The sequence below is a fragment of the Passer domesticus genome, chromosome 11 (assembly GCF_036417665.1).
Source record: "Passer domesticus isolate bPasDom1 chromosome 11, bPasDom1.hap1, whole genome shotgun sequence".
NCBI lineage: Eukaryota > Metazoa > Chordata > Aves > Passeriformes > Passeridae > Passer > Passer domesticus.
The window spans coordinates 18541032-18553730 of NC_087484.1; the positions used below are offsets into that span (position 1 = coordinate 18541032).

At 55.9% G+C, this 12699-nt stretch overlaps 5 non-coding genes across 5 annotated transcripts; 2 read left to right on the forward strand and 3 right to left on the reverse strand.

Moving 5' to 3' along the window:
- Positions 1 to 141: 141 nt before the first annotated feature.
- On the forward strand, positions 142 to 223 carry TRNAS-AGA (transfer RNA serine (anticodon AGA)). Its single transcript has one exon. It is a non-coding gene; the product is annotated as a tRNA-Ser (tRNA).
- An 893-nt stretch (positions 224 to 1116) lies between these two features.
- On the forward strand, positions 1117 to 1188 carry TRNAM-CAU (transfer RNA methionine (anticodon CAU)). Its single transcript has one exon. It is a non-coding gene; the product is annotated as a tRNA-Met (tRNA).
- Positions 1189 to 7354: 6166 nt separating this feature from the next.
- TRNAQ-CUG (transfer RNA glutamine (anticodon CUG)) lies at positions 7355 to 7426 on the reverse strand. Its single transcript has one exon. It is a non-coding gene; the product is annotated as a tRNA-Gln (tRNA).
- A 1120-nt stretch (positions 7427 to 8546) lies between these two features.
- On the reverse strand, positions 8547 to 8618 carry TRNAM-CAU (transfer RNA methionine (anticodon CAU)). Its single transcript has one exon. It is a non-coding gene; the product is annotated as a tRNA-Met (tRNA).
- Positions 8619 to 9529: 911 nt separating this feature from the next.
- Positions 9530 to 9611, reverse strand: TRNAS-AGA (transfer RNA serine (anticodon AGA)). The gene has a single exon. It is a non-coding gene; the product is annotated as a tRNA-Ser (tRNA).
- Between the last annotated feature and the right edge of the window lie 3088 nt (positions 9612 to 12699).

The following is a 12699-nucleotide window of genomic DNA, read 5'->3' on the forward strand; positions in this document are numbered from 1 at the left end:
TTTGGGTGGTCGCCTGGGGGTGATTTTTTGGGCAATGGCAAGCAGAGGTTGTTAGGAGGAGCGTTGTTGCCCGGTGGCTGGGGGTGTGTGTGGTGTCAGAGGGTGTGTGATGGGCAGGGCGCAGGGCAGGGCACAGGGCAGGTAGTTGTGGCCGAGTGGTGAAGGCGATGGACTAGAAATCCATTGGGGTTTCCCCGCGCAGGTTCGAATCCTGCCAACTACGGGCACACGCCCCTTTTGGGCTGCGGGCAGCTGCAGGGAGGAGCTGCTGGCAGCCTGGCCTGCCTGCCTGCTGAAGGGCCTTCCTTCCTCTCAGGCCAAGGGGAGCTCAGCAGCCAGGGGACAACAAAAGCCCAGTAGTGCTGCTGCAAGGTCTGTGCCCTGCAGCTAAGCCACTTGCAGTGGGGAAAGCTCTGCAAGAGAACCTTGTCAGCTCCCAGACCTTGTCAGCATCAATGAAGAAGGAAAGGGGAAATGCAGACACACAGCACCTGCATGGGAGCATTTCGTCCTCCTGCAGCAGCAGCACCAAGTGTTAAAGGCAAGGATGCTCAGCTTGGCAACCTGCTTTGGCACCAAGTGCTCTGAGCTTTTACTTCAGAGTAAGCATGAGCAGCGTTGAGCGGAGGCACCAGAATTTGCACAGCAAAATGAGGAGAATTCTTTCTGCTGGCAAGTCCAAGCAACAGCAACCCGTGTCCCTCCTTGGGCAGCAAAGGTCTGAAGTGTTGGGCAGTGCAGTGGTGCACTGCTGGGAGCAGAGCTGTATTTCTGGGCAGGGCTGCAGGCGTGAGGGTGTCTGTGGATTTCAGGTGTCCTCAGGGCTGGCAAGGCCCGAGGCTGCAGCCTGGCTGCGGGGCTGCGTTGAGCAGGTGCAGCGGCAGGGTGGGTGTGAAAGGGCAAGGGGCTGTGCAGGGCTGTGTGCGTGAGGTGTGGGCGAAGGGCAAGGGCAGGCCCTGGAGGTGTGGAGAGCAGGCTGAAGGGAGCTGAATGTGTCAGGGGCTGTATTTAGTGGGGAGGGGGAGGCTGAGCAGAGAGGAAGGGAAGGAGTGAGGGGCAGCAGTGTCCGTCAGCATCAGGCTGCGGGGAGGGCAATGGCAGGCAGGTGTGAGGAGGAGCAGAGTGGCGCAGCGGGAGCGTGCTGGGCCCATAACCCAGAGGTCGATGGATCGAAACCATCCTCTGCTAAGGCACTTTTTTCTCTGACACAGCCTCTCCCAACACCTTTTAGTCTGCTTGGCTTGAGCTCTTTGGGTCACACTGTCCATAGCCTTCCTCTTCCCCCTTCATCATCTACTTGATGCTGGTGGAATTGATAAATATAGAATAATTTTTTAAACTAACCTTGGTCAGGACCTTGTTCACCTTTGCCCACGAGAATGGAATTCAAATCTTTTCTTCAAAGAATTCTGTTTACCCATGGTTTGGGTTTCCCTGCGTAGGTCCTAATAGGAACCAATCAACAAAAAGAAGATTCCCAGATCTTCCTTTTACTGCAGGTGGTAGGTGAGGGAGGAGGAGAACAAACGACCACGACTCTCCAGCACTGCTGCACAAAGGCTTTAATGAGAGGGAGCAAAAGCGGTGGCACAGAAGAGAGAGCAAGGAACACGTGTGGGGGGCCAGGCAGGGCGAGAGATGGGCCCATTTGCCAAGGCCAGCGGGGACGATGCGGCGGCCTCAGCAGATCTGCCCGCAGCGGGGGAAAGGCAGACACAGGCCTGAGCCCCCCAGGCCAAGGGAGCCCCCAGAAGAGATGGGAACGCCCGCGGTGCTGAGGGAGCTGCCCACAGCAGCTGACAGAGAGGATCCCACGGCTGTGTTCTGAGGGAAGGAGGTGAGGATGGGGCCCGGCAGGGTCACCAGCACCGGCGAAGCCTCGATGTAGAAGGTGGAGTCAGCGCAGCGGGCGAGGCAGGGCTCACTGCAGCTGCTTGCAAGGGGGGTCGGGCCACAGGGGCCGCAGGGCCGTGGGGGACAGGGTCTGCAGCAAGACATCTCTCGGTGCAGGAGGCAGCGCTGCAACACAGAGCAGGGAGCACCAAGCAGCCTCAGCATCAGTCTGTCTCTCTGTCCCTCAGCTCTCTCCAGGGACACATTTGCTCTTCAAAACACACTCTGTGCCTGCAGCTCCCACCACCCTCCTGGAGCCCTCCGAGTGGCACGGCACAGCAAGGCCGCCCCACTTCAGCAGTAGCACCCAGCACAGTGGCTTTAAGGCCCCTGTGGACAGACTGGTCACAGCCCATCTCCAGAACAGACGTGGCTGTGTGAGACAATGTCCCGGGATGCACTGGCACATTTTGTCCCACCAGGGCAGGTGCAAATTCTGCTGGGCACATCCCCCTGAGGCTGAGCCCCACTGCTCCCCTTCTGCTGGAACAAAGCCCCCTCTTCCCAGCTGTGCCCAGCCAGCAGCATGCAAAGGCTGACGGCCCTCCACCAGTTCTGTGTCAGGGCCAAGCTGAGGCAGCCCCAGCATCAAGCCGGGCAGCCTCCATGGCAGCAGTTCAGCCCACAGGGAGGGATGGAGCGGACTCAGGCTTACCTCGTTCCTGGAGGAAAGGGAGGCCAGAGATGAGGATGCAGAGCCTGCAGCAGCGCAGCCTTTTATGCCGGGTCCAGAGCCCTGTGGGGCCACAAACATTCCTTGCTTGTGAAACATCCAAACTCCTGGGAGTGGCCACTTGCGAGGCCTCCCTGCTGCTCATGCCCCTGCCTCTGTCATCTCAGGCATTTTTCAATGGTTTCGCACCATCCAACGTGGGAATGACTAATGTGTGTCCCAGCTTTCTAAGGACACTTCATGTGGAGGTTCCAAGCCAGCGTATAGGAGGAATTGAAATCAATTTTTGCCATGTCTATAAGCTTCTGTCACTGGTTCTTGATGATTAATTTGGCTCTAGTTCCAGTTAAATTCAGCCATTAAGTGACACCTCAGGTCATCTCTCAGGAGGTTTCCCTGAAGGCACTCAGGCTAATCCTGACAGTCATTTCTTCCAAGGCTCACAGAGACCCACAGAAGACTGGGGGTCACTTGAGGCACCAAGTCAACACTGCACAACCCCATAGTGGGGAAGAGACCCAAGTGTGCAGGGAGGTGGCAAAGCTCAGTGGCAAGGCAAGTCCATGTTCAGCTGAAAGGATGTCCCCTGCAGGCCTGAGTGACAGCCATGGGCAACTTGCTTACAGTCACAGGCCGTGCCATGGCCTGGTTTTGTGATCAAAGAGATGCTGCATCCTTCCCTGAAACAGACCCAGAGCCACACTGACCTGCTTTACTCAGCGTGCTCATCCCACAGGCCCGAGACCTGGCTGGTGGCTTTGGGGAAAAGGCTGAGGGTAGGGAGCCCATGGCTGTTTTTTCTGGGTCTGGGATGGGGATTCCCATTCCATCCATGCATTTTACATTTCAAAGGGACACTGGATCAGTCTCCAGGAGCACCAGAATGGTGTCATGGTGATGTGGAAGAGCTGGGAAAATCCCTGAGCTGCAGGCAAACCTGAGTCACCCAGTGTGGACTTCAGTGGACTGGGTGCCACAGACTCAGGCGCTCAAGGGATAACAGAGCTCATATCCTCAATGTTCTGCTGCCATGAAGGATATTTCCCCACCTTGTATTCCCAGTGGGGGATCACCTGGTGCTTGTCTGCAATCTCCTGCATTTGCTGTCTCCCATGGCATGGTCTTTTGTTGGCTGCAGAAGGGCTGCAGTGACTCAGAGTACCCCACATCAACCCCAGAAGGTCTGCATGGAGCTCTGGAGCTCTTGTGCCCCTACCAACTCTGCTGGGCACATCAGACTATCCCAGTTCCTCAGCAGGCTCTGGGCCTTGTCCTGCTGCCTTCTAAGCACTGACAGCTGACAGAAGAAGTCACTATCCCTTGTACAGCTCTTCCTGGCCTTGTGCTTGTCCTACCCCAGGCAGTCCTGGGATTTTCTTTCATGCAAATTGTGTTTCTAGTCTCGTGCCCTGTGACAGTGCACCTCTTGGATGTGTTTGACTTCATTCTCTCCAGAACCACCAGGAGGTTTTGGAGACAGCAGCTCTGTGCTCCCCTCCACGCCTTGCTCCTCAGTGCAGGCAGCCTCAGTGTCGTCTCCTGCTGGTCCTCCCCACTGAGGACCTGGGAGGCTCATCTGGAGGAGCCCTTTCCATCTCCTGGTGTCCTCCTTGGGGTGCAGGGCATCCCTGGAATTGCTGCCCAGGAGACAGGGACCTGTCTGACAGTGGCAGTGTTCAGAGGACAATGGGACAAGATCCTCTGTTTATGGAGGCAGCTGGGAAGTTTGTTCTTCTCAGAGCGGGAGCAGGGGACTTCCAGAGGCCTCTCCCAGCCTCCATTATCCTGGGTTGTTCTGCATCCACTTGTCCCTTGAGCAGCCACCAGAAGCCAATGTCTTTTGGAAAGCTGCAGTAGCAGCAGCAGCAGAGGATTACATGGATGTATAAGGTGGTTTGGGACCAGGCCTGAAAGGTCAGGAAATGCCCCTGACAAAGGCAAAAAATGTGATAGGAAAGAGGCCATGTGCTCTGGTATCCCTGGAATGCCTGAGTCCAGGGCACCTGGTGCACTCATTTCCACATCAGCATGATTCAGGTTTGCCTGAAGCTCATGGATTTTCCCAACTCTTCCACATCACAGTGATTCCCTCAAGCTGTGGGAGACTGATCCAATATCCCTTTGAACTGTGATGTTAGGGGAGTGGGCAAATGATGCCTGCCCCAGGAGAAGGAGCCATGAGCTTTGGGCTCCCTGCCCTCAGCCTCTCCTCCAAAGATGCCATCCTCATTCTGACGTGAGGGCTGGACACAGTGAGCAAAGTGGGTCAATTTGTGTTTGAGAAAATTGCTCAATTTGTCTCTCAGGGAGACAATTAGGCATGGCTTTGATCACCTTTCTATGCGTTGAATTCCATGTTTTCTAGGGGACCCCAATTTCCCAAGGTGAGGCCTGTGCTCTGGTTGTCAAATGCCAAGGTCAGGGCAATCCCAAACCTGGGCACAGGCTAGGCCTGGAGTGGATTGAGAGCAGCCCTGTGGAGGGAGACCTGCAGGTTCTGGTGGTTGAATTGCTGAACATGAACCTGAACTCCCTGCTAGCAGCCCAGTGCAAAAAGGCAATCGAATTCTGGGCTGCATCCAGAGCAGTGGGGCCGGCAGGTCGAGGGAGGGGATTGTCCTGCTCTGCTCGGCTCTCGTGACACCGTGCCTGGGGTACTGCCTCCAGCCCTAGAAACACACGGACCTGCTGCAGTGGGTCCAGAGGAGCCACAAAGAGCACCAGGCAGCTGCAGCCATCAGCCTGCCAGGACAGGCTGAGAGGGTTGGCGTTGTGTAGCAAAGAGAGGAGAAGGCTCCCAGGAGACATTCATTTAAGAAAGGGAAGGATACATGCTTGGGATGTGGAGGGAAGGGTCAAGGGCTACCAGTTCAAACTGAAAGCAGGCATATTTAAATTATGTATTGGGAATTATACTTTTCCTTTGAGAGGGGAAATACAATCAAACAGGTTGTCCAGAGAAGCTGTAAAAGCCATTTCATGGGGCTGGAGCCAGATGATTTTAAAGTCCACTCCATCCCAATGTGATTCTAAGAGTCATTGCAGGATTTTGGGTTGTACAAAGAGGGAGAACAATATTTAAAATGACAGAGGCAGGGACCTGATCAGCGGTGAGGCCTCACAAGTGGCCACTCCCAGGAGTTTGGATGTTTCACAAGCAAGGAATGTTTGTGGCCCCACAGGGCTCTGGGACCCGGCATAAAAGGCTGCGCTGCTGCAGGCTCTGCATCCTCATCTCTGGCCTCCCTTTCCTCCAGGAACGAGGTAAGCCTGAGTCCGCTCCATCCCTCCCTGTGGGCTGAACTGCTGCCATGGAGGCTGCCCGGCTTGATGCTGGGGCTGCCTCAGCTTGGCCCTGACACAGAACTGGTGGAGGGCCGTCAGCCTTTGCATGCTGCTGGCTGGGCACAGCTGGGAAGAGGGGGCTTTGTTCCAGCAGAAGGGGAGCAGTGGGGCTCAGCCTCAGGGGGATGTGCCCAGCAGAATTTGCACCTGCCCTGGTGGGACAAAATGTGCCAGTGCATCCCGGGACATTGTCTCACACAGCCACGTCTGTTCTGGAGATGGGCTGTGACCAGTCTGTCCACAGGGGCCTTAAAGCCACTGTGCTGGGTGCTACTGCTGAAGTGGGGCGGCCTTGCCGTGCCGTGCCACTCGGAGGGCTCCAGGAGGGTGGTGGGAGCTGCAGGCACAGAGTGTGTTTTGAAGAGCAAATGTGTCCCTGGAGAGAGCTGAGGGACAGAGAGACAGACTGATGCTGAGGCTGCTTGGTGCTCCCTGCTCTGTGTTGCAGCGCTGCCTCCTGCACCGAGAGATGTCTTGCTGCAGACCCTGTCCCCCACGGCCCTGCGGCCCCTGTGGCCCGACCCCCCTTGCAAGCAGCTGCAGTGAGCCCTGCCTCGCCCGCTGCGCTGACTCCACCTTCTACATCGAGGCTTCGCCGGTGCTGGTGACCCTGCCGGGCCCCATCCTCACCTCCTTCCCTCAGAACACAGCCGTGGGATCCTCTCTGTCAGCTGCTGTGGGCAGCTCCCTCAGCACCGCGGGCGTTCCCATCTCTTCTGGGGGCTCCCTTGGCCTGGGGGGCTCAGGCCTGTGTCTGCCTTTCCCCCGCTGCGGGCAGATCTGCTGAGGCCGCCGCATCGTCCCCGCTGGCCTTGGCAAATGGGCCCATCTCTCGCCCTGCCTGGCCCCCCACACGTGTTCCTTGCTCTCTCTTCTGTGCCACCGCTTTTGCTCCCTCTCATTAAAGCCTTTGTGCAGCAGTGCTGGAGAGTCGTGGTCGTTTGTTCTCCTCCTCCCTCACCTACCACCTGCTCTGCAAGGAAGATCCTTCCCTCTCCCATGGCAACAGATGGAACCCCAATGATGGGGCACTGGCCAGTGTTGGTAGAGCTCCTGGAATGGATTGCAGAGCAATAGAAAGAAATGGGCAGGGGAAAGAGGAAAAGAAGCCCCAGAGGAATGGAGCAAGAAGGGAGCAGTGGACAGGGGTGGCCATACAAGTAATGCCACACAGAGCAACCTGCTGCTCCTGTGGCAGTGGTCCGACCTGGAAACGGGGCTGCCCAAAGCATGTAGCCCAGTCTCTGTGTTTGGGTGCATCCAACACAGGACCCAATGGTCCCAGAGCAGCTGCGTGTGCCTGACCCATTTGGAGTGATGGGTGGTCTGCATCTCAGCTGCTGTGTGATTCATCAGGGAACAGGGCACAAGTGACCCAGCAGCAGAGCAGAGCTGTGGGAGTGTGAGCATGCTGAGGCAAAGCGGGAGGGAACCAAAAGGCTCAGGTCCCACTGAGATTTGAACTCAGATCACTGGATTCAGAGTCCAGAGTGCTCACCATTACACCATGGGACCTCCTGCACAGCTCACCTCTGGCCCCTGTGCTCAGCCTGCCTCAGCCTCATGGCCCCAGCTGAGCCTGCCTGGCTCTCCATTGCCTTCCACATCTAGCGCCAAGTGCAGCCCTCCTGCAGGGCCTCCACACACTCTCTAATCACACCATCCTTCAGGCCAGCACCACAGCTCCTCCTGCAAGCCTGCTCTCGCCTCTCTCACAACGGCCAGACTTGAAATTCGGCAAAATCTTGCCTTTCCCAAATTGCAACAAGCCCTTTCTGACTCGGGCAAACTTGCCTTGGGAATTTACCTTCACGCAGCAGAAGCCCCCTTGCCTTCTCTTCTCCAGCCCAAGCCAGTCCAGCTCCTTAAGGACTATGGAGAGGGAAACATTGCCCCATCTCTACAAAAGGAGAACAAAGACCCTCTGCTGAACCCAGCCAAGGGGCTGTCGTGGCAAGGAGAAAGGACAGGGGACACACCCAGGACGGAGCAATGACTGACTTCCAGTTCCTGTGAGGAAGAGGCTCAATCGCTGCCTATGGTGCAGAGCAAGGATGGCAGAACCCTCTCTGGGAACTCTTCCCTCTCGCAAGGAACTTGACTGCAAGGCATCCCAGGAGGACACAAGTCCAAACGCCTGCTCAGAGCAGGGCTGGAGACAAAGCAGGGAGAAGGCAACTCAGTGCCTGAGCCCCATTGCAACCCCAGCCTGATGCCCAGGTGTGGAGAATCACAAAGTTCTCTGCCCACCTGGCTGCAGTGGCTCACCACTCTCTGGGAGTCTCTGTAGGATCCAGAGCAGGCCCTGCAGTCGGCTTTTGCCAAGGCTGACCTGTCTCAAAGGCAGTGTGTGCCTGCTGGGCTGGGAGGTGCCAGGAGTCCTGGGCTGGATCCCGGCTGAGGGGAGCAGGAGCAGCAGCTCAGCTGCTCTGTGGGAGAAGAACTTGTGCAGGGAAGACCTGTGCCTTTCGGGATCAGGAGAGGCCTGGTGATGTTACACAAATTTTAATATTTCTAGTTAACGTAGGAAGCAGTTGTAAAGGGAAGAGGTAGCTATGGCTGGTGTTACCCAAGAAGTCAGAGCCAAGCAGGCTAAAAGGTGTTGGGTGAGGCTGTGTCAGGGAAAAAAGTGCCTTAGCAGAGGATGGTTTCGATCCATCGACCTCTGGGTTATGGGCCCAGCACGCTCCCGCTGCGCCACTCTGCTCCTCCTCACACCTGCCTGCCATTGCCCTCCCCGCAGCCTGATGCTGACGGACACTGCTGCCCCTCACTCCTTCCCTTCCTCTCTGCTCAGCCTCCCCCTCCCCACTAAATACAGCCCCTGACACATTCAGCTCCCTTCAGCCTGCTCTCCACACCTCCAGGGCCTGCCCTTGCCCTTCGCCCACACCTCACGCACACAGCCCTGCACAGCCCCTTGCCCTTTCACACCCACCCTGCCGCTGCACCTGCTCAACGCAGCCCCGCAGCCAGGCTGCAGCCTCGGGCCTTGCCAGCCCTGAGGACACCTGAAATCCACAGACACCCTCACGCCTGCAGCCCTGCCCAGAAATACAGCTCTGCTCCCAGCAGTGCACCACTGCACTGCCCAACACTTCAGACCTTGCTGTCCAAGGAGGGACACGGGTTGCTGTTGCTTGGACTTGCCAGCAGAAAGAATTCTCCTCATTTTGCTGTGCAAATTCTGGTGCCTCCGCTCAATGCTGCTCATGGCTCCTCTCAAGTAAAAGTTCAGAGTTTTGGGCACTTGGTGCCAAAGGAGGTTGTCAAGCTGAGCATCCTTGCCTTTAACACTTGGTGCTGCTGCTGCAGGAGGATGAAATGCTAAGCTCTAGAAAACCAGAGCTGCAGGTGCTGCCTGCATTTCCCCTTTCCTTCTTCATTGATGCTGACAAGGTCTGGGAGCTGACAAGGTTCTCTTGCAGAGCTTTCCCCACTGCAAGTGGCTTAGCTGCAGGGCACAGACCTTGCAGCAGCACTACTGGGCTTTTGTTGTCCCCTGGCTGCTGAGCTCCCCTTGGCCTGAGAGGAAGGAAGGCCCTTCAGCAGGCAGGCAGGCCAGGCTGCCAGCAGCTCCTCCCTGCAGCTGCCCGCAGCCCAAAAGGGGCGTGTGCCCGTAGTTGGCAGGATTCGAACCTGCGCGGGGAAACCCCAATGGATTTCTAGTCCATCGCCTTCACCACTCGGCCACAACTACCTGCCCTGTGCCCTGCCCTGCGCCCTGCCCATCACACACCCTCTGACACCACACACACCCCCAGCCACCGGGCAACAACGCTCCTCCTAACAACCTCTGCTTGCCATTGCCCAAAAAATCACCCCCAGGCGACCGCCCAAACACACAGCTCAGAGTCAAGGAAAGCACCACAAACCTCCTTGGCAACTTTCACTCTCCTGCTTACACCACACTGAAGGCACAACCACATACGACAAGCAACCACAAAAACTAACTAAATCCAAGCAATCAAAACACAAATTAACCAGCAACTACCTACCGCAGTGTCTCTGTGTCCCTCTGTACCTGTATGTGTCTGTCTCTGTCTGTCTGTGTCTGTGACAAAAGGAGCGCAAGTATAAAAAGGCCTTTAGCGGCCTAAAAGCTTGTCAGCACTCACACTCAACTCTATTTTAACTTAACTCCTGCCTTACACCGAACTAATATCTTACCCTTAAAATCTGACAGAGGAAAAACTCTTAATAGCATTTAACCTAACATACAACTTCAAAGTTATACTTAGGAACTTAGCCAAAGAACAACACTAAGCACCATTTAGGTAAGACTATATCAGTAACTTAACCTTACTGACAGGCCTGACTTACTTAGATCCCCAACTACTTAAACATCTTACGACAGCAATATTTCTCCCAGATTTGCTATACCAAATATATGCACACGTGCTTGCACACAGACATGAAGAGTCGGTACAAGCAATGTACCTGTGAAAAATTCCCCTCAGTGGTCAATGAAACACTCTCTTTGGATGCCTTTGCATCTCCCAAAGCGGGAAGGGTCAGCCTCAAGGAGTGAGGGTATCAGCCCGAGACTCATCGTTGTTGGACAATCCTCCAAGTACAGCAACCCTGAGAGTTCACTGGCTGTGAGTGCTGTCCCACTCAGAGGGACATTGCTGGTCACAGCCTGCTGCAGTCCAGGAGAGCTCCAAGGGTCTCATTTTGGGCCACTCTTTATAGGGTTATAAGAGATGGGCTTTTGTCGTAACAACGTTTCATCCTGGCCACAGTTCGTGTTGGCACTTTCTTTGAAAGTGTGACAAGGGGAATGTTGCGGCATTCAGGACAAAAAAAAAATTCCAAGACGGTTTATTTTCGAGGGGTATTTTCAATAGCTGTAGCTACACACCTAAAGACTGTGCGTGTGTGTGTGTGCAAGTGAGACAGAGAATCGCTAATGATATGAATATTGTCACTGTGAATTTGAAATTAAGTCCTTGCTGCGACTGTGGATCCAGTGCTGCCAAACCCTTTTGCACCCTTTTAATTTTGTATCCATATCCATTGCATACCATCCACTTCTGAATGCACAGTCTCCCTATAAAACATTAAACATTGATTTCAATTCAATATTCTATTTATGCTTCATCCATTTAGTGAGTAACAGAGTGAACTTTGCTGACAAACTCTGTTGAAGCCACACTGCCTATGTCCAGGCATGAAAAGAAGTGCTTTTCTCCTTTCCAGCCCACAATCCTGTACTCACACCATTGACACATCCCAACATCACCAGGAGAAGAGAGAAGATTGATTCTGCTGTGCTTTTGTGAAGAAGCTTTCACAGGAATGAAATGTTACTCAGAACATTGGTAATATCTCTCACGAGGGACAAACTGGCACTGGGCTCTGCAGGGCTGTGATCTCCAGGTTACAGACTCAAGCTCAGTGACTGAGGCTTTGGTGCTCTGGTGTAATTTCTGAGAGTTCTTAGTGCAGCTGCTGGAAGGCTCGGGGCAGCAGCCAGAGCTCACCCGGGCAGAGCAGGCGGTAGGTGAGGGAGGAGGAGAACAAACGACCCCGACTCTCCAGCACTGCTGCACAAAGGCTTTAATGAGAGGGAGCAAAAGCGGTGGCACAGAAGAGAGAGCAAGGAACACGTGTGGGGGGCCAGGCAGGGCGAGAGATGGGCCCATTTGCCAAGGCCAGCGGGGACGATGCGGCGGCCTCAGCAGATCTGCCCGCAGCGGGGGAAAGGCAGACACAGGCCTGAGCCCCCCAGGCCAAGGGAGCCCCCAGAAGAGATGGGAACGCCCGCGGTGCTGAGGGAGCTGCCCACAGCAGCTGACAGAGAGGATCCCACGGCTGTGTTCTGAGGGAAGGAGGTGAGGATGGGGCCCGGCAGGGTCACCAGCACCGGCGAAGCCTCGATGTAGAAGGTGGAGTCAGCGCAGCGGGCGAGGCAGGGCTCACTGCAGCTGCTTGCAAGGGGGGTCGGGCCACAGGGGCCGCAGGGCCGTGGGGGACAGGGTCTGCAGCAAGACATCTCTCGGTGCAGGAGGCAGCGCTGCAACACAGAGCAGGGAGCACCAAGCAGCCTCAGCATCAGTCTGTCTCTCTGTCCCTCAGCTCTCTCCAGGGACACATTTGCTCTTCAAAACACACTCTGTGCCTGCAGCTCCCACCACCCTCCTGGAGCCCTCCGAGTGGCACGGCACGGCAAGGCCGCCCCACTTCAGCAGTAGCACCCAGCACAGTGGCTTTAAGGCCCCTGTGGACAGACTGGTCACAGCCCATCTCCAGAACAGACGTGGCTGTGTGAGACAATGTCCCGGGATGCACTGGCACATTTTGTCCCACCAGGGCAGGTGCAAATTCTGCTGGGCACATCCCCCTGAGGCTGAGCCCCACTGCTCCCCTTCTGCTGGAACAAAGCCCCCTCTTCCCAGCTGTGCCCAGCCAGCAGCATGCAAAGGCTGACGGCCCTCCACCAGTTCTGTGTCAGGGCCAAGCTGAGGCAGCCCCAGCATCAAGCCGGGCAGCCTCCATGGCAGCAGTTCAGCCCACAGGGAGGGATGGAGCGGACTCAGGCTTACCTCGTTCCTGGAGGAAAGGGAGGCCAGAGATGAGGATGCAGAGCCTGCAGCAGCGCAGCCTTTTATGCCGGGTCCCAGAGCCCTGTGGGGCCACAAACATTCCTTGCTTGTGAAACATCCAAACTCCTGGGAGTGGCCACTTGCGAGGCCTCCCTGCTGATCAGGTCCCTGCCTCTGTCATTTTAATTATTGTTCTCCCTCTTTGTACAACCCAAAATCCTGCAATGACTCTTAGAATCA